This window comes from Papio anubis, chromosome 15, assembly GCF_008728515.1.
Source record: "Papio anubis isolate 15944 chromosome 15, Panubis1.0, whole genome shotgun sequence".
NCBI lineage: Eukaryota > Metazoa > Chordata > Mammalia > Primates > Cercopithecidae > Papio > Papio anubis.
In genome coordinates, this window is record NC_044990.1 from 28704832 (window position 1) to 28726462 (window position 21631).

Below are 21631 nucleotides of genomic sequence, written 5' to 3' on the forward strand. Positions count from 1 at the left end.
CCAGGGAATGCCAGAAGACAGTCAAACAGCATCTTGAAAATGCTGCAAGAGAACTGTTAAGTTAAAATTCTTCATTCAGTGGGTATGTCTTCCAGGAATGAAAGCAAAATAAAGACATTCTCAGATTAAAAAATTTAAGAGAATATATTGCCAGGAAATCAGCATTATGAGAAATGCTAAAGTAAGTTCTTCAAGCTGATAGGAAATGATACCAGAGCAAACCTTGGATCTTCAGGAATGAAAGAAGAGCAACAGAAATGGTAAATATTTTTTCCTGGACTTAGGTACTACCACTGAAAACAAATTTACATTTCCGGAGGGATTTTCAATATATGTAGATAATATATGTATATATAATACATATAAAGTTTAATTGAGGAGATAAACGTTAAGGAGGTAGGCCAGGCGTGGTGGCTTACACCTGTAATCCCAGCACTTTGGGAGGCTAAGGCAGGTGGATCACAAGGTCAAGAGATTGAGACCAACCTGGCCAACAAGGTGAAACCCCGCCTCTACTAAAAATACAAAAATTAGCTGGACGTGGTGGTGCGCACCTGTAGTCCCAGATACTCGGGAGGCTGAGGCAGGAGAATTGCTTGAACCTGGAAGGCGGAGGTTGCAGTGAAGCCAAGATTGTGCTACTGTACTCCAGCCTGGTGAAAGAGTGAGATTCTGTAAAAAAAAGAAAAAAAGTTGAGGAGATAAAAGTCTTATGGTTGTAAGACTTACATAAAATGGTAGCATAGGAACTCTATATAGAATATGATATATGATATATATACCTGGTGTGTGTGTGTGTATATATATATATACACACACCTGACCTTCATAATATTATATTGTATCATATATATGTAATATAGGCCGGGCACAGTGGCTCACGCCTGTAATCCCAGCACTTTGGAAGTCCAAGGCGGGCAGATAACCTGAGGTCAGGAGTTTGAGACCAGCCTGGCCAACATGGCAAAACCCCATTTCTACTAAAAATACAAAAATTAGCCAGGTATAGTGACAGATGCCTGTAATCCCAGCTACTCAGGAGGCTGAGGCAGGAGAATCACTTGAACCTGGGAGGCGGAGGTTGCAGTGAGTGGAGTTCGCACCATTGCACTCCAGCCTGGGACAGAGTGAGAGTCTGTCTGAAAACAAACAAACAAACAAACAAAAGAACATATATATAGATCATATATACCAGGTATATAAATAGAAAACTCCAAAAACAAAAGAGATATAGTGAAAAAAATGAAGATAAAATAGAATACTAAAAAATACTCAAAGAATTCAAAAGAAGCAAAAAAATAAATAAATAAATAAAAAAGGAATGGAGGTAAGAGAACAAGAACAACAAAAGCAGGAGACAAATAGAAACCAAAAAAAAAAAAAAAGAAATGGAAGCGCTACATTCAATTATAGCAATAATTACATTAAATGTTAATGATCTTAATACTCCATTAGAAGGCAAAGATTGACAGAATGCATAAAAATCAAGACCCTATTATATGCTGCCCCTAAGAAATACACTTTAAATATAAATATACAAAAAAGGTTGAAAGTGAACAAATGTAAAATGTATATACCATACAAATAGTAAGAATGAGAAGATTGGATTGGCTATTTTAATGTCAGATAAAACAGACTTCAGTACAAACAGTATTTCTAGAGACAAAGGGGGGGGATTTTATAATGATTGAAGGGTCATTTTGTCAAGCAGACACTTCATTTATGTGTGTACACACACCTACTAATAGAGACTTAAAATACTGCAGTAAAGATTAACCAAATTACAGGGAGAAATAGAAATTCTACAATTGTGACAGAAGATTTTAATATTCTTTCTCAGTATTTGATAGAACAGCTAGACAAAGGTATAGATAGTTTTAACAACGTTGTCAACCTCCTTGATTTAATTGATATTTATAGAACATTACATCTGACAACTGCAGAATACCTATTTCTTTCAAATGCACATAACATTCACCAAGATGAACAACAATGGCCAAAAAAAAAAAAAAAAAAAAAAAAGGGTGGTAAGCTATAAAACAGATTTCAAAATGTAAAGAAGCAAAATCATAGAAAGTATATTTCTGACCACAACAGAATTAAATTAGGAATCAATAACAAGGTATCTAGGAAAACGTCAAGTATTATGAATTGAATAGCATACTTCAAATGTTTCATAGGTCAAAGAAAAAAATGACAAGAGAAATTAGAAAATATTTTATCTGAATGATAATGCAAATATACAAAGTTTGTGAAAAGAGCTAAGGCAGTACTTAGAGCCAAAACTATGGCTTTAAATGCTTATGTTAGAAAAGGAGAAAGATTTAAAATCAGTAACCTAAGGTCCTACCTTAAGAAATTAAAAGAAGAGCAAAGTAACCCTTAAGTAGTAGAAGGAAGTCAATAATAAAGATAGGAGCAGAAATAAAAAAGAAAACAGATAAGTGAAAGAGAAAAATCAAGAAAACCAAAAGCTAAGTTTTTGAAAAGATGAACCCCAAACCTCTAGCTAGATTGGCCAAGGAAAAGAGAGCAAACAAATTACCAATATCAGCAATAAAAAGGGGTGCTAACCACAGATTACCTAGACAATAACAAGATAATAAGAAAATGCTATGCTATCAAATTCTACCACTTAAATAAAATGGACAGATTTCTTGAAAAATGTAGCTTACCAGAATTGATGCAAGATGAAATAAAAAATTTAAATGGTGCTATATTTTTTGAGAATATAATTATTTTACCTTTTATTTAATACTTTGTGTATTGTTTGAATATTTCATTTTTTCAACTAATTGTGAATGTATTTGACAGTTAAAATTAAACAATTTTAATTTTTTTATATTATATTTTCTTTTTTTAAAACTTGTATTTTAGGTTCGGGGTACATGTGGAGGATTGTTATATAGGTAAATTGCATGTCATGGGGGTTGGTGTACAGATTGTTTCATCATAGAGGTGATAAGCATAGTATCTGATAGGTAGTTTTTTGATCCTCACCTTCCTCCTACTCTCTACTCTCAAGTGGGCCCTGGTGTCTATTGTTCCTTTCTTTGTGTTCATATAAACTCAATGTTTAGCCCCCACGTATAAGTGAGAACATGTTATATTTGGTTTTCTGTTCCTGTGTTAGTTTGCTTGGGATAATGGCCTCCAGCTTCACCCATGTTGCTGCCAATGACATGATTGCATTCTTGTTTTATGGGTGCATAGTATTCTATCGTGTATATGTACCACATTTTCTTTATCCAGTCTACCAATAATGGGCACTTAGATTGATTCCATGTCTTGCTATTGTGACTAGTGCTGTAGTGAACATACATGTGCATGTGTCTTTATGGTAGAACAGTTTATACTTCTTTGGGCATATACTCGATGGGATTGCTGGGTCAAATGGTAATTCTGCTTTGAATTATTTGGGAAATGGTCAAGCTGCTTTCCACAGTGGCTGAATTAATTTACATTTCCATCAGCAGTGTAAAAGCAGTGTACAACCTTATACCAGTGTATAAGGTTGCAGTGTGTAATCTCTGTAATCTTGCCAGCATCTGTTATTGTTTGACTTTTCAGTAATAGCCATTCTGACTGGTGTGAGATGGTATCTCATTGTGGTTTTGATTTGCATTTCTCTAATGATTTGTGATGTTGAAAATTTGTTCTTATGCTTGTTGGCTGTTTGTATGTCTTCTTTTGAAAAGTATTGGTTCGTGTCCTTTGCCTACTTTTTAATGGCATTGTTTTGCTTATTAATTTAAGTTGCTTATAGATTCTAGATATTAGACCTTTGTTGGATGCATAGTTTACAGGTATTTTCTCCCATTCTGTTGTCTGTTTACTTTGCTGATAGTTTCTTTTGCTGTGCAGAAGCTGTTTAGTTTAATTAGGTCCCATTTGTCAATTTTTTTTGTTGTAATTGCTTTTGGCATCTTCGTCATGAAATCTTTGCCAGGCCTTATGTCCAGAATGGTATTTACTAAGTTATCTTCCAGGGCTTTTGTGGTTTTACATTTAAGTCTTTAAGCCATTTCGAGTTGATATTTGTATATGGTGTAAGGAAGGGGTCCAGTTTCAATCTTCTCCATATGGCTAGCCAATTATCCCAGCACCACTTATAGAATAGGGAGTCCTTTCCCCATTGCTTGTTTTTTGACTACTTTCTCAAAGATCAGATGGTTGTACATGTGCGATTTTATTTCTGGGCTCTCTATTCTGTTCCATTGGTCTGTGTGTCTGTTTTTATGCCGGGACCCTGTTGTTTTGGTTACTGTAGCCTTGTTGTATACTTTGAAGTGGGGGTAATGTGATGCATCCAGCTTTGCTCTTTTTACTTAGGATTGCCTTGGCTATTTGGACTCCTTTTTGATTCCATATGAATTTTAAAATAGTTTTTTTCTAATTCCATGAAGAATGGCATTGGTAGTTTGATAGGAATAGCATTGAATCTATAAATTGCTTTGGGTAATATGGCCATTTTAGCAATATTGATTCTTCCTGTTCATGAGCATGAAATGTTTTTCCATTTGTTTGTGTTATCTCTGATTTCTTTCAGTAGTGTCTTATAATTCTTGTTGTAGAGGTCTCTCACCTGTGTATTCCTAGACATTTTATTTTTTTCATGGCTATTGTAAATAGATTGCATTTTTGATTTGGCTCTCAGCCTGGGTATTGTTGGTGTATAGGAATGTTACTAATTTTTGTACATTGATTTTGTATCCTGAAACTCTGCTGAAGTTGTTTATCAGATCTAAGAGCTTTTGGATGAAGACTATGGGGTTTTCTAGGTATAGAATTCTATTGTCTGGAAACAGGGATAGTTTAATTTCCTTTCTTCCTATTTGGATGCCTTTTATTTCTTTCTCTTGCCTGATTATCCTGGCTAGGACTTCCAGTACTATATTGAATAGGAGTGGTGAGAGAGGGCATCCTTGTCTTGTTCCAGTTCTCAAGGGGAATGTTTCTAGCTTTTATCCGTTCAGTATGATGTTGGTTGTGGGTTTTTCATCAATGGCTTTTTTTTTTTTTTGAGACTCAGTTTCATTCCTGTTGCCTAGGCTGGAGTGCAATGGCACAATCTCGGTTCACTTCAACCTCTGCCCCTCAAGTTCAAGTGATTCTCCTGCCTCAGCCTCCCAAGTAGCTGGGTGCCCACCACCACGCCCAGCTAATTTTTTGTATTTTTAGTAGAGACGGGGATTTTATCATGTTGGCCAGGTTGGTCTTGAACTCCTGGCCTCAAGTGATCTGCCTGCCTTGGCCTCCCAAAGCGCTGGGATTACAAGCATGAGCCACCGTGCCCGGCTGGCTGTTACTATTTTGAGGCATGTTCCTTCAATGCCTAGTTTGTTGAGGGTTTCTTTTTAATATGAAGGGATGTTGAATTTTATTGAAAGCCCTTTCTCCATCTGTTGAGATAATCACATGGTTTTTGTTTTTAGTTCTGTTGATGTGATGACACAATTATTGATCTATGTATGTTGAACCAAGCCTGCATCCCAAGGATAAAGCCTACTTGATCATGGATTAACTTTTTGATGTGCTGCGGGATTCAGTTTGCTAATATTTTGTTGAAGATTTTTGCATCAATGTTCATCAAAGATATTGGCCTGAAGTTTTCTTTTTTTGTTGTGTCTCTGCCAGGTTTTGGTATCAGGATGATGTTGGCCTTGTAGAATGAGTTAGGGAGGAGTCCCTCCTCTTCAATTTTTCAGAATAGTTTCAGTAGGAACGGTACTATTTGGACTTTGGGCATTATTTAATTTTTTTCTTTTTCATTTTTCTCTCTTTTTTCAAAAATAATTTTAACTTTTATTTTGGATTCAGTGGTACATGTGCAGATTTGTTACCTGGGTATATTGCATGGTATATCCAGGTTTGGGGTATGCTTGATCCCATCACACAGGTACTGAGCACAGTACCTAATAATCAGTTTTTCAGCCCTTGCCCTTCTCTCTCCTTCCTCCCTCTACTAATCCCCAGTGTCTGTTGTTACCATCTTTATGTCCATGAGTACTCACTGTTTAGCTCCCACTTATAAGTGAGAACATGCAGTGTTTGGTTTTCTACATTAATTTGCTTAGAATAATGGCCTCCAGCTTCATCCACATTGCTGCAAAGGACATGATTTCATTCTTTTTTATGGCTGTGTTGGACTCCATGGCGTATATGTACCATGTTTTCTTTATCCAATCCACTCTTGGTGGGTACCCAGGTTGATTCCATGTCTTTGCTATTGTGAACAGTGTTGCGATGAACATGCAAGTGCACGTATCTTTATGGTAGAATGATTTATTTTCTTTTGGATATGGATCCAGTAATGGGATTGCTGGGTTGAATGGTAAGACTATTTCAAGTTCTTTGAGAAATCTCCAGGCTGCTTTTCACAGTGGTTGAACTAATTTACATTCCCACCAACAGTATATAAGCATTCCCTTTTCTCTGCATCCTCACCAATATCTGTTGTTATTTGAGTTTTTAATAATAGGTATTCTGACTGGTGTGAGATGATATCTCATTATGGTTTTGATTTATGACCTTGGGTAGTCAAAGATTTCTTAGGCAGAACACAAAATTCATTAATTGTAAAGAAAAATAATCGATTACTTAGACTTACTGGAATTAAAATGTTAGGTCTTTGAAAGACACTATAAAGAGAACAGAAATGCAAACCACACACTGCAAGAAAATATTTTTAGTGCGTGTATTAGACAAAAGACTTGTATTCAGAATATGCAAAGAACTCTTACAACTCCAATAAGAAAATGGTTAAGAGGTTTAAACAGATACTTCACAAAAAAACGGTATATGAATGGTCCATCAACACACTTAAAGATGGTTCAACATCACCCCTTAGAATAGCAAAAATCAAAAAGACTCAATGCTGACAAAGCAAAGCTGTGGAGCAACTGGAACTCTCACAGTTTGCTGATGGGACTTTAAGATGGTGCAGCTGTTTCTGTTGTACCATTTGGAAAACAGCTTGGCAGTTTCTGAAAATGTTAAACGTATGCCTATAGCATGACCCAGCCATTCCACTCCTGAGCATTTACCCAAAAGAAAGCATATGTTCCTACAAAACCTGTACATGAATGTTCACAGCAGCTTTATTTTTAACAATTCCAAATGGAAAACAACTCAAAGGTCCATCAACAGGTGACTGTATAAATAAATAGTGATTTATACAATGGAATACTACTCATCAATACAAAGGAATGAACTATGGATGCGCATAACAACATGGATGAATCTCAAAATCATTTTGGTGAATAAAAGAAGCCAGGCACAAAAGGATACGTATTGTTTGATTCTATTTATATAAAATTCTGGAAAACACAAACTAATCTACAGCAACAGAATGTTGATCAATGTTTGCCTGGAAATGAGGGTAAATGGAAGGGTGGATTACAAATGGACATGAAAACACTTTTGGGGTGATGAAATATTTGTGGTGATGGTTTGTGGTGGTGTGGAAATATCACGGTGATGGTTTCTCAATTATATATACTTGCCCAAGCTAATTAAATTATACGCTTTAAACACATGTAGACTGCCTTATTTCAATCATACCTTAACAAAGTTTATAAAAAGCTTTTGCGGGGGATATTGAAGCAGGAGATAAGCAGAAATATATTGCTATTCTAGATCCTTTATTCTTTGACTACTTGAATTTTAATTCCTTTTATATTTTCCATGTAAAATTTAAGCTCTTTAAAACATCCATGTGCAGAAGTTGAGAGAGGGAAGAAGTCTAGGACAAAGATGTAGCACTGGAAGTCAAGAAGCAAATAGTCTTTATAATCTCAGGATGACATATTTAACTAAGGAAAGTGTAGGAAAAGGAAAGCTTAGGACTTAGCTCTGAGGAACACAAACAATTCAAGGTGGGAAAATGAGGTAAAGCCAGTATAGGAAGCTGAGGAAGAACAGCTAATGGGGTTGAAGGAAACCCAGGACAATGTGTGATCAGAGAAGCCAACAGAGAAACATGCTTCAAAAAGGAATGAAGGGTTAACTATGCCCAGCCCCACCAAAAGCTGAGTAAGTTGAGGGTATAATTAGTGCCCTAGAACTATGGGAGTTTGAATTTGCAAACAGAAAAAGAAAAGAAGTAGAACTTTGTAACTATGCAAGTTGTTACTTGCTAGCGTATAACAAATTTTGCTTAACTTATTCTTGAGTTAATAGGTTTTTTATTTCAAGGAGTACAAAATTAGAAATAATTAAAATAAAAATAAAAAATAGGTTCAAAATACATAAAAGCCTAGTTACTATAGACCATTTCGATGTTTCATTGGGTATGGAGGTTATTAAATTACATTATTAACTTTTAACTCTTTGATAGTCACCATCTTTACTGCTCTTGAAATTTTAATTGTAAACCATTATTTATCTTATTACTATAATTTTTACTGGCATAACCTAAGAATTTCTGAGATTTTCAACCAACCCATATGATGAAGGGGTGAAACATCTTTTTATCACCAAGGTGGGATAACAATGGCAAACTCTGGCAACAATCAAGTTAAATGAATCGGTTATAGATGGTTTTTAGTGTTGGATTTTCACCTGAAGCATTTGCCATCAGTCTTTCATGGGAAATATTTTAATTTAATTTTGAAATTAAAACAGTGGTGTAGTTTCATTTTGATTTGTATAGAAAAGGGCTTAGATAGTAATGCAGTATAAACAACCTTGACAGAAATCCTGATTTATCGGTTCTTGAGGGATTCAGCAAAGGCTTTAGGGCATGAAAGGCATAAAGAAAACTTGGCAGGAACCAGAGCTGAGGAAGGCAAGATAATAGCCAGCTAGCAGGGTGTTTTTTCCCTGTTCTCTGACAGAAGGAGGACAGCCATGTGAGGAAGATAATCATGGCAGCAAAAGTTGCCAAAGAAAGTTGCTAAAGCTAAAATCATCAAGGAATTTGAGGCAATGACAGTTCATCATCTAGAGAGATGGACTCTAACTGGATGAATATACAAAGCTCTGCTTTCTGAGAAGCAGGATACATCTGCTGAGAGACAGCTGGGAGTGAACTAAGCTTCATTCTGCAATCTTTTTGCTGACATTTGCCATAATATTTTCAGTGATGCGTAAGAAATCCAATTCTGTAATTATATGGTCTCACGGTTGTGTTCTCCATCCAAAGCATGATAGTTCCTGGACCCCCACCCTAAGAGTTTAACACCTCCTGAGTGTATAGGCCCATTTTGACCCTAATGGAGAGAAAACCAGCAGTGCAGACGTTCCTAAGGTACAGCACCGTCCATAATAGGAGCCCACTGAGTAACAAATGCTGGAGGAAGTTAGGGTGAAAGAGACAACCCTGCCAGTAATGGTTTTTAAAGGCTCCATGGAAACTCCTAACCTTTTACCACCTTAAGGCAAAGAGGGACTTTCCCGTCCTTCATATGTAGACTCTGCTTTTCTCTGTGATTTCCTTTTCTCTGTGCAGTTGCCTTCAGTCGAGTTTGATAGAGTGGAAGGGTGGGGAAATAGAGGAAATGGAAGAGAAGAAAGAGTGATTTTCTTCATCCTGCCCTGGATCCAGATCCCTTTTAATATGATCTCCCCTGGACAGTTCTGAGCACTTCGAAGTACATCCACTTCAGGTCACAGTAAGTGGGCGAAGGACTTCAGACCCTAGAGACACAAAGGTAACAGCTCCTCTTTACATTGCCACCGTTTGCTTTTTTAGTAGGGAACCTGGGAGCCCCCGGCAGCTACCTTAATGTAGATAAGAGCTGGCAGGGTGAGGAAAAGCACTGGACTGTGAGTCAGGAGATCTGAGCCCCTGCTTACTAATTGAATGATTCTGGGCCAGTTACTTAAGTCTCTCTGTGTCAGCTTCTCATTTTTAAAATGGGAAAAACAGTACTCACCTTGTCTCTTGAAAGGGCCTAAGGATCTGAAGATGATGTACGTGCAAGTCCCTGTTGGACCATAAAAGTTTATTAAAAGTTAAGTATAAAAGCTCTTAAGAAGTTACGTTAATTAAGAATATTTTAATTTAAAGATCTGAAATATATTAGTGGACTTTCTTCTTGAAATCCCATGGTGATTCTTGTGTAATATGAAGAAGGAAAGTTGATGGGCATCCTCTCTAAGGAGAACTCTGATTAGTGGGAGGTTAAGGGGTGATATCAAACAGGTAAACAGAGAAAGATTGTTTCAATTGCAGGAACTAGAATGTGTGTAGTGAATGAAAAACCAGACTGAACTTTGGAAGGAGTCCCATGCAGGTTTGTAATCTTCATGTAGGGCAGCGCTTCCCAATGGGTGGGCGTGAACAGATTATAGGCATGAAATATTGGTCTGGATTAGTTGCCTTGATGGAGAGCACAGTCGTAGGTGGCCACTCCAAATCTCTGCCTTCACACATTGATAGTTCTGTTCCTGTGTTATTGCTATTGATATGTCCATGGAGTGACATCTATCTTATCTTCAGGAGCACTGTACTAATGACTTGTGTGCACTCTGCCCATTAGAATTTCATTATTATTTTGAAATTCTTAACATGAAAAAATTTGGTTTTGCAACACATGTATATTATCAGCTAATATTTTAATTTAAAAGAAGAGCTTAGATTCTTTAAACAGCTTTAATAGTTATGAATTTTTGAATGATTATAAGATGTTTAAACAATTTTATCCACTTGCTTGTGCAAATTTTTGCTTGGTGTTACTAAGAATTTTAAAGACAGCATGACTTTAAGAAGCCTAGGTGGAAAAGCACATGTAGCCATTTTATGCATAAAACCTCATAGGAAAAAGTTAGATTCAAAGGCGTAAGCTGAAATTTTTAAAGAAAAATTTGGAAAGATCTTATTTGGAAGTTTAAAATAATTCGATACTTAATAGCTTCTCTAATACTTTCAGTTTTTCAATCATAAATACATAAGAAAGTCATAGTGGTTTCTCCCAGCTCTCTTCCAGTTTACTCCATTGTGTCGTGCAATTATTATCATTACCTCTGACTGCCATGACATGACAGCATTGGAGAGCAGTAATCTAAAGAAGAGCTCATTGCTTGGTTATTGGCTACCTAATTGTTACTGAGTTTCCTGTGAGCTGGTAGTACCTTGCTTCATCAGCTTAACCCACTGCCAAAAGTTCTTTATGCTTCTTCTTTGTATTATGAACACATTTTCCTCTAAAGCTCTTAAGTACTTGTAAATCAAGGCTGGCATTAGGGTATTTGGATACAGAGATTATGGATAGTAAATGTGAATTTCTTAATTCACTACAATCCCAACTCTACCCCTGAGAAAACAGCCCAAGCCACATGGTACTTAGAGGCAAAAGTTCTCTCTTGATCAAAGACAGGTTTCTTTTATGAGTTGGTTTCTTAGAGCCTTCTCTTGATTTTATAGGAAAAGGGGGGTGCTGCCCCCATCCAGTACTCAGGCTCTCCTGAAAGTGCTGGCTGTGGGCTGGTAGATATCCACTTTCCAGAGCCTACTGGGATACGGAGTTCTTGCAGCAAGGAAACCCTCCTGCTGTCCCGGGGCTAGGGAAAGTGTCTGGTGGGAATTCTAGGTATCTTTCTGCCAGTAGTAGATTACTTCATGTTTGACTTCAAGTTCTTAGGTTCAATTTTTTAAGTATTAAAATTGGTGAGGGTAAATGTAGTAACTTACTGTTTTCTTACAAACAATAAACACTCAACTCTGGATGACACAGTTGGGGCTTTTTATAATGACTTTGGCAATTTGTGGCAGCATGGTATAGTGAGAATAACATAGCTTTTAGAATCAGACAGGCCTACGTTCAAATTTGAACTCTGTCACTTACTAGGTGGGCTTAACCTCTCTGAGTCTCAGCTTCTTTACCTGTGTAATGCAAACAATACCCTAACTCCTGGGACTGGAACAAGAGTTAAAATGGGAGAACATGTGGCAAGCACCCAGTTTAATGCCTGGCACATAGTATTCAGTCAACGGCAGGTATTACTGTTACTGCTCTTATTATTAGCCCATAATTACATTCAAAAGGACATATATTCAGATAAACATTACTAGCAGCTTGAGCGGGTGATAGGGCATTTGTAATTTAACTTGTGTGCTTATTTCAGACTCAAAAATTGCTTTATCTGAGAAGTCAGTCAGAACTCCTTTCCCTTCTCGCCCTGGACTAGGGGTGGATAAAGGGGTGGGGCTGCTTCACTAACCTTCTGTGGGTTAAAGACTAAATGAAGACTTTCTAAAAACCAGAATGCCAACCGTGGTTCCCTCTGGTAAGTGGGACTTCAGGTGCTTTTTCCTTTTTTGGTATTATTCTGAAGTCTAAAAAGTCAAGCTATTTTCATTTTGTAAACATAAACCAGACCAAAGATGCAGAATGATAAGTTTTTTTATTTCTTCGAAAACTTCCTTCAGCAGCTGCACACATCCCACCCCCACACCCCATCCAATCCCACACTCCCCAACCAGGTATCCTGCTAAGTCCGTCAACTCGGTCCCTGGCTCCTACCAGGAGGCATCATGGTGCTGGAAAGGTTTTCTCATTTTCCTCCAGGCAGGAGGGAACATGATCTACGGGCAATCAATGAAAAGCAGCAGCAAAGTAACACGGGTAATGTTCAAAAATTAGACAAAACAAAAAACCTAAGTGTAAGCTTCAGAATCTGGGAAACCAGCTAAAGAAGAGAGGGAGGGAAGTGGGGGAAGCAGGATGGATAAAAATACAATTACAACAAGAAGGAAATGGAAAATAAATAAAGGAAATTCCTTTACCCAAACTAAGTCCCTTGAGGGAAATGGGGAGGGGATAAAATTCATGTAGGACTATACAATTTGTGGGGGTTTCCTCTAAAATCATTTCAAAAAGGACAGCCAAGCAGAATTCATATAGGACTCATTTGGATTTATTACTCTCTCTTGCAGTCTACACTTTCTGAAGTGTGGATTTATGAGTTTTAGATAGTTTGTTTCCCGTCCCACTAAGGTAAATAGCTCAGTGCATTTGGTGCATTTATGATTATTGTGCAGAGGAGTGCAGCTAATGAATTACTTCCTTTCATTTGTCTTTTGACCAGAAAATGTATGGTTTTCTAGCAATTTAACTTTTAATCTGTAACATTTTTCTCCTCAGTTTTGTTGCAGGTGCAGTATAGCTGTTTCTAATCTAGGGAAGTTGGATGGCGCAGAGGTTAGATCTGTGCTATCCAATGTGGTAGCCCCTGGCTGGTAAGCACTTGAAATGTGACTGGTCTGAATAGAGATGTGCTAAAAGAGCTTGATGGATTTTGGAGATTTAGTATGAAAAAAAGAAAGTACACTATATCATTAATAATTTTTATATTGATTTACATGCTAAAATTATAATACTTTGGTCAAAGTGGGATAAATAAAATATGTTATTAAAATTAATTTTATCTGTTTCTTCTTCTTACTTTATAAATGTGGTTACAAGAATACTTAAAATTACATATGTGGCTTGCATGTGTGGCTGGCATTCTATTTCTACTGGACAGTGTTGAATTAAGTGCAAGAGCCTGGGAAGTTCAAGTCATTTCCTGCCTTATGAACTTGGATAAATTATGAAAACTCTCTAAGCTTCAATTTTCAACTAAACAGGAATCATAATATCTACCTAACAGGGTTGTAATGATTAATATGTTATGTTATGATTAATATACAGTTATATTTATAATAATATAAGTAACATAAATATGTCATTATTTATGGTATTACTTGAAATAATTCCTGTGATATCTGGCAGATAATATGCACTGGGCAAATGTTCATTCTCCTCCTTGTGCATTTTACTTACCACTAGTAAATGTGACCACTTTGTTTATAATGAATTGTTTGGGATCAGGATAAAGTAGCCTGTACTTGTGTATTTCTCTTCATCTAAAAGATTAGAGTCCTTGACAAACAGACAGTCACACAAGGTCTCAGAAGGGAAGACCACCATGTTTAGCTAGATGGAGAATGAGTTTGTGGCTGAACATTATACCTGTGGCATCTGCCATATACCATTAGCTGCTGTGATTGTTAGACACACTTGGAGGCATTGATTAAAATTGTTAATCTTCTGAAGTGTCTGAGGTTGTCTTTTAAAGCCCCTACATAAGTTTCTGATCAGCTCCAAGAGTTAACAAGTGGAGTATGCCTGGAGATATTATGAAGTAGACAATTAAAAAAACAGGGCCAATCTCATCACAATTTCTACTTCTCCTTCTATTCCCTATTAATTTTCAGCCATTAGAGAGTAAAATTATGTGGTTTGGAATTGGTTTGCCTTTTCAAGCCCCAAGAGACTATAACCCTTAGTTATAGATTATGTTCAGGTGTCAGGTTATCTTCAGGGATGGCATTCTCTTATGAATGGAACCCCTACCAAGCACCTGTGAAATCCACCCTCTGTACTGCTCGTCCGGCCTTCTGTACTTGCAAGTTGTCCCAAAATGTTACAACTAGGAAATGTGAGTTTTTGGTGGCCACAAAAGTGGGTTTTTTTTGGCCCACAAAAGTGAATTCAAGGGATTTATTTTGGTTTTAAAATTAATATTCACTTTTTAAAGGTATAAATTTGAAAACCTAGTTATTCCTTTAGTTTTTAAACTCAACTTACAGCTTATCATTTTATTTGTGTCAACAAATTTAACAATCACTCTTAAGATGGCCTTCGAATAATGTTTTAATTTACAAATTGTACTCCTCCCTATTTATACATATGCTGATTCTTAATTTCTCTTAAATATTCTAATACTATACATAATTGTAGCAAGATTGATGTTTAAAATGACAAGTCTACATCAATTATTCAATGAACAATTTAAAGCTGGAATTACAAGACAGATCTATTGCTCTCTTAGGGCAAAACTGCTTAAATCCTCTATGCTTACATTCCTTCTAATTCTATTGGGTAAACAACTTTGGAAGTTGCAACAAGAGAGACAAATAAGTGAGATATGTCCAGAATTCAAGGGGGCTATCATTTTAATATCCATTCAAATTGCATGACTCCAAGACTGGAAGCATATGAAAAGAATACAGAAGTTTTTTAAGAGTCTTTAAAATAGAAAAAATATATTTTATGACACAATCTCATGGACATTAAAAGTATAATAAAGGAATGCTATGAACAGCTCCATATGACAAAATTTGATATCGCAGAGAAAACGAACCAATTCTTTGAAACATAAACAATCAAAACTCACAAAAGGGGAAATAGATAAGCTAAATAGTCCTATATCTATTAAAGAAATTGAATCAATAATGAATAACCTCTCCCAAAAGACAGCATCAGGACCAATGAATTCTACCAAACCGTGAAGAAAGAAATGGTATCGATTATCCGTAATTTCTTCCACAAAAATAGAAGCATAAGGAATATTTCCTAACTCATTCTATGAAACCAGCCTTACCCTAATACCAAAACCAGAAAATGTACAAGAAAGGAAAACTATAGGCTAATATCTCTTATGAACATAGATGCAAAAATCCTCAACAAAATATTAGCAAATTGCATCCATCAATGTATAAAAAGTAATATATTACTATCATTTGGGATTCATTCCAGGTATCCAAGGCTGATTCGACATATGAAAATCATTCAATGTAATCAATTACATTAACAGGCTAACCAAAGAAGAAAAATCATACCATTGTATCATTTGATGTAGAAAAGTCATTTGATGGAATCTAACACCCTTCATGATAAAAACTCATTGAACCAGGAATAAAGGGGATTTCCTCAGCTTGATAAAGACCGTCTACAAAAATCTCAAAGGTAACATACTAAAAAGGTGAGAGACTGGATGCTTTCCCCTTAAGATTGGGAACAAGACAAGGATGTCCTCTTTCACTACTCCAATTTAAAATTGTATGGGGGCTGGGTGAGGTAGCTCATGCCTGTAATCCTAGCACTTTGGGAGGCCAAGGCAGGTGGATCACTTGAGGTCAGGAGTTCAAGACCAGCCTGGCTAACATGGTGAAAACCCATCCCTACCAAAAAACATAAAAATTAGCCAGGAGTGGTGGTGTGCACCTGTAGTTCCAGCTACTCAGGAGGCTGAAGGGAGAATTGCTTGAACCTAGGAGTTGGAGGTTGCAGTGAGCTGAGATTGTGTCACTGCACTCTGGCCTGGATGACACAGTGAGACCCTGTCTCAATAAATAAATAAATAAATAAATAAATAAATAAATAAATAAATAAAATTATACTGGAAGTCCTAGTGAGTGCAATAACATGAGATAAGAATTGGGAAGAAATAAAATTGTCTTTATTCATAGATGACACGATCATCTATGTAGAAAATGTCAAAGAATCAACACAAAAACTCCTGGATCTAAAAAGCAATTATAGCAAGATTGCAAGATATGAGGTTAATAAACATAGATCAGTTGCTTTTCTGTATATCAGTAATAAGCAGTTGGACTTTGAAGTTAAAAAAAAAAAACCCTTTGTAATAGCATCCGAAAGTGGCATACTTAGTTATATATCTAAAAAAACTAGGTATAAGATTTATCTGTGGAAAACCATAAAACACTGATGAAAGAAATCAAAGAAGGTTCAAATAAATGGAGAGATACTCTGTATTCATGACTGGATTGTTAAAATGTCAATTCTTCCCAATTTGATCTATAGGTTCAACGCAATCCCAGTTAAATTCCATCAAACTATTTTGTGAATATCAAGAAACGGACTCTAACATTTATATGGAAACACAAAAGAATTAGAATAGCAAATATACTGCTGAAAAAGAACAAAGTTAGAGAACTCACACTACCCAATTGCCAGGTCTACTGTGAAGCTACAATAATCAAGACATCGTTTTCAAGAAAAGACAGATATGGAACAGAATAGAGAACTCAGAAATAGATCCATACAAATATGGTCAACTAATCTTTGGCAAAGGAATAAAGGCAATTCGGTGGAGAAATAATATTTTTTGTCATTTCAATAAATGGTGCTGGAACAATGGAAGTCCATATGTAAAAAAAAAAAAAAAAAGACACATCTTACATTTTTGAATAGTTGGTGTTGAGCTGTGATTTTTAGGTTGAAATTTTAATTAGCTTATATTTGGCATAAAATTAAAATTCACCATATTTACAAGTTTAATTGATCAGATATATAAGAATTACTTTAAGTACAAAGGAAAATTTGTTGGATAAATACAATTGAAGTACTTAAAAAGTATATAGAATATGTTAAATTTATAAATTTAGTTGTAACACTTGAACATTAGAATCAATATTATCCAAAGAGCTCTTAAAAGTGATTGTTAAAATCTGCTACAGTTACCGATAAAATAATACTTGTAAGCTGAACTTAAAAGTTTAAGGAATAATCAAGTTTCTGTATTCTTTTTTAAACGTGTGACAGGTGCTCAGAGGATCAGTCAGAATCCTTGATTCATAACACATTCTCATCATTGGTCCATGCCTGGTATTTATTTGGTTGGTAACTTTAATAAAATTAACTCACTTACTATTAATTTTTAAAACCAAAGTAAACTCTGAATAGTCTTTTCTTTATTCCAAAACTGTCTGTGAGACCATAAAAATCTCACATACTCATAGGACGAAGATGGGATGTGGAAAGGGTCTAAAATGTGTTTTTGTGAATAAAAATGATTGTTTAGAAATAGTAGCATTTAGCCTAGTTATTAAAGACAGGACATTTGAGTAATTAAAAAAATAGATGAAATGGAAAAACACTGTCCCAGTAACGTTTCTATTGTAAAAAGGCCAAAGGGATGGACATTCAAAATAAAGAATCTTATACTTGGAAGTGAACGGATAACTAAATTTAATGAGATGGTCTGGGACACATAAGAACCCTCAAAATGTTACCGGAAGGTTATGGTGAGTTAGAATATTGAGGGGTGAGTTTGGTGAAATTTCATCTAGGTGAAAATGTCAGCTAGACGATCTTAGATATAATACTAGCACTCTCGGGGAAATTGGAATTGAGAACACAATGTGGGAACCACCAGCTTAGAGGCAAGAGCTGAAGCTCTGAGGATAGTGAAGGCCTCCCTGGGGGAGATGGGGAGAGGGGAATGAAGGCAGAATTAAAGTCGGTTTTCTTTTCAATCCTCTATACTTTACATTATTCCCTGCTTCCTTTTTCTCCTGCTTCCTGGGATGGGATGGGGATATCTCCTCTTGGCTTATAAAATTACCTAGAAACCAGGAGCCACCTTGTAGAGTAGGGGTCCCTAACCCCTGGTTACTGGTCCATGGCCTGTTAGGAACAGGGCCGCACAGCAGGAGGTGAATAGCAGGCGAGTGAGTGAAACTTCATTTGTATTTACAACCACTCTCCATCACTCCATTGCCACCTGAGCTCAGCCTCCTGTCAGATCAGTGGTGGCTTTAGATTCTCACAGGAGTGTGAACCTTATGGTGAACGGCGCATGCAAGGGATCTAGATTGTGTGCTTTTAATGAGAATCTAATGCATAATGATCTGTCACTGTCTCCTATCACCCCCAGATGGGACTGTCTAGTTGCAGGAAAACAAGTTCAGGACTCCCACTGATTCTACATGATGAAGAATTGTATAATTATTTCATTATATATTACAGTATAATAATAATAATAATATAAATAAAATTGCACCATAAGAGTAATGTGCTTGTATCATCCTGAAACCATCCTCCTCCGCCCCGTGTCTGTGGAAAAATTGTCCTCCTTGAAACCAGTCCCTGGTATCAAAAAGGTTTGGGATCACTGTTGTAGAGGACACAGAGAGGTTCTTTTGAGAACCCCAAAGCTTTTACAAACACACACAGTAGACAGCACACCTGTATAACTATAGGTATTCAAGGGCAGTTGCTACAAGACCAGTTTTCAGGACCAACTTTTCATCTTTGAGTGGATGCACAGTCCCGACTGGTTTTCTTCCATAAGAGAGAAAGAGGAAGAGCAAAAGTGAGAACTTTTGGGACAGGGACGAAAAGTCAAAGAGGGGATGGTCAGGTTCAAGCGTCAGGCCCTGGAAGACTGCTGGCCAGGGGTGCTGCAGAGTCACCGTTTCTGTTGTGTAAACTTTCCTCTGCTGACAGATTGCCTGGTGTGATAACTTCACTCTTGTGTGCAAACACTCTTCCTTAACGACACGTAGAGAAAAGCTGGCCAAGACCCAAGAAATGGCTGTAGAAAGGTATTCATTCTCAGGGCATTTCCGAAAACACATTTTCTCTACATTTTCAGCTTTCAAACTGTGTAAATTTTCTCTTGACCTCTGACTCAAAAATCTCAAACCAGGCATGTCCGTTTCTTAATTAAAAATGATGTCTTACTCTGTGAGGCCTGCCATGACAACACACCACAGACTGGGTGGCTTAAACCACAAAAATGTATTTTCTCACAATTCTGGAGGCTGGAAGTCGAAGATCAAGGTGTCTGCAGATTTGGTTTCATCTGAGGCATCTGTCCTTGGCTTGAAGATGGCTGCCTTCTTGCTGTGTCTTTGCAGGGCCTTTTTCTCTGTGCCCGAGTATCCCTGGTATCTTTTCTTTTTGTAAGGACTCCAGTCCTGATGTATTAGGGCCCATCTTTTCGATCTCTTTAACCTTATTTACCTCTTTAAAAGGTCCCATCTCCACGTATAGGACACACTGGGGATTTGAGCTTCAGTATAGGAATTTGTGTGTGTCTGTGAGACGGGGAAATTCAGTCCATAATAAACAGTAAGCTGAGATTTGTCTACTGTGGACTCCCTGTCACACAGTAAGTACTTAGCAAATATTTGTAGAATGAATCAGGCTGTGACTGTGTAACTCATTTATCAATGTGCTGCCATATTTTTTAAAGTCTCGTAAACCTTAGTCAATTAAATAAAATTTTCATTTTGCAAGAGTTGGTAATGATGCCCAAGTAACTTTATAAATGGGCTAAAATCAATATACTTATCTAACGTGAGCCCTAGAGGGTCAGGTCAAGCTATAGTGCAAGACCCTAGTATAATTCCTTTCCTTTACCAAAGTGTTATACTGGAACAACATTGCAGTGAAGGTTTAAAACTAAATATTGAAGATGAGGTGGTTTTGTAAACTTTCTGGATGATGTGTGTTAAGAGGAACAGAAGGCTAGCATCTTGCTCCCTTCTTACAAAGAAAGAAACAGAAGTGGTGAAGTAACTTGCCTAAGGTCTCATGCAGATGAGTACCAGAACTGGGACTAGAATTCAGTCTTGTGTCACTCCAGGGTGCGGTTTTTCTTTTCCTTTTCTTTTTTTGATGTGCTTCTTGTTTAGCCCATTTAGCTAGTGAATGTGAAGATTCAAGGAGAAAAGGCTTTTCCTTCTGTCGTTGAAGTACCTAAACTCTCTCTTGAGAAAATCTATTCAGGTGCATTTGATAAATTGATTACAGATGAAGTCCAATAATAACATTCTTTATATTTGTGAAGCCTGCCATGCTTGTCAGTTTCTAGTTTACAGATTATATAAGCAAATCACTTACATCCAAAATACAATCTGCCAGTACACCAGCACAGCCTCTTGGGAATCTTGAACTACAGATATACTGAACTGATACTGCAAATCAAGTCATTTGCCCAAATGGAAGGATTTAGGGATAAATTCAGCCAACAGTGACATGCTCAGATCCAAGAATCTGAAATAACCACTATATTGTATAACTAAAAATAAAGCAGTTTGCACAACACTTGGCATTTTCAGTTGACCTAGTCAATACTAGCTAATAATTTTCATAATTCTTGAGTGAAGTGAGTTTTTTTCTTTATTTTACATGTACAACTGGAATCCTGAAAGGTTAATAGATCATCTTTTACCTCAGTACTATAGTAGGTAAGGTAGTATTGATAGTCTTTTACTGAATCTACAAATATTTTTTTCTTGAGCATGACATAATTTCTTTTAACAGTTTTATTGAGACATAACCAACAGGCAATAAACTGCACCTACATAATAGTGTACAATTTGATGTTTTAACATATGTATATTCTTATTAAAACTACCACCACAATCAAGCTAATAAACCCACTTCTCCTGAAAGTTTTCTTGGGTCCTTTTGAAATTCCTCTTTCCTAGGTAACCATTCATTTTTTTTCTGTCACTACACATTAACTTGTATTTTCTAGGATTTTATATAAATTGAAACATACAGCATGTAATCTTTTTAAAAATTCTCTTTTCTTTCAGTCAGAATGCTCATTTTGAGACTCATCAATGCTGTTGAATATATCAATAGTCCACTCCTTTTTATTGTGGAGTCATATTCCATTGTATGATTATATCACAATTTCTTTATCCATTCACTTGATGATGGGCATTTGGGCTGTTTCCAGTTTTTTGCTATTACAAAAAAAAAAAAAGATGCAGCTATGAATATTTCTGTACAAGACTGTATACAAACATATTTATTTTCCTCTTAGGTAAAAACCTATGAGTGGGAATGGCTGGAACATATGGTAGGTGCATGTGTAACATTTTAGAAATTGTCAAACTGTTTTCTACAGTGATTGTACCATTTTACGTTCACACCAACAGTGTATGAGAGTTCCAATTGCTTCACTTCCTTGCCATCACTGGATGTGGTCAACTTTCTAAATATTAGCCATCCTAATAGGTTTGACTTCATGCCTCATTGTGGTTTTCATTTGCATTTCCACAAAGACTAATGATGTTGAACATCTTTACATGTGCTTA

The 21631-nt window shown here is 36.4% G+C and overlaps 1 long non-coding RNA gene across 1 annotated transcript in view; it reads left to right on the forward strand.

Annotated features, from left to right (window-relative positions):
• The window catches only part of LOC110741648, a 28810-nt gene extending 10427 nt beyond the window's left edge, over positions 1-18383 (forward strand). Inside the window, exons 2-4 of the long non-coding RNA XR_002518213.2 lie at positions 13089-13099; positions 15586-15737; positions 16596-18383. This is a non-coding gene — a long non-coding RNA (uncharacterized LOC110741648). The remainder of the gene's footprint in view (positions 1-13088; positions 13100-15585; positions 15738-16595) is intronic.
• Positions 18384-21631: the final 3248 nt, after the last annotated feature.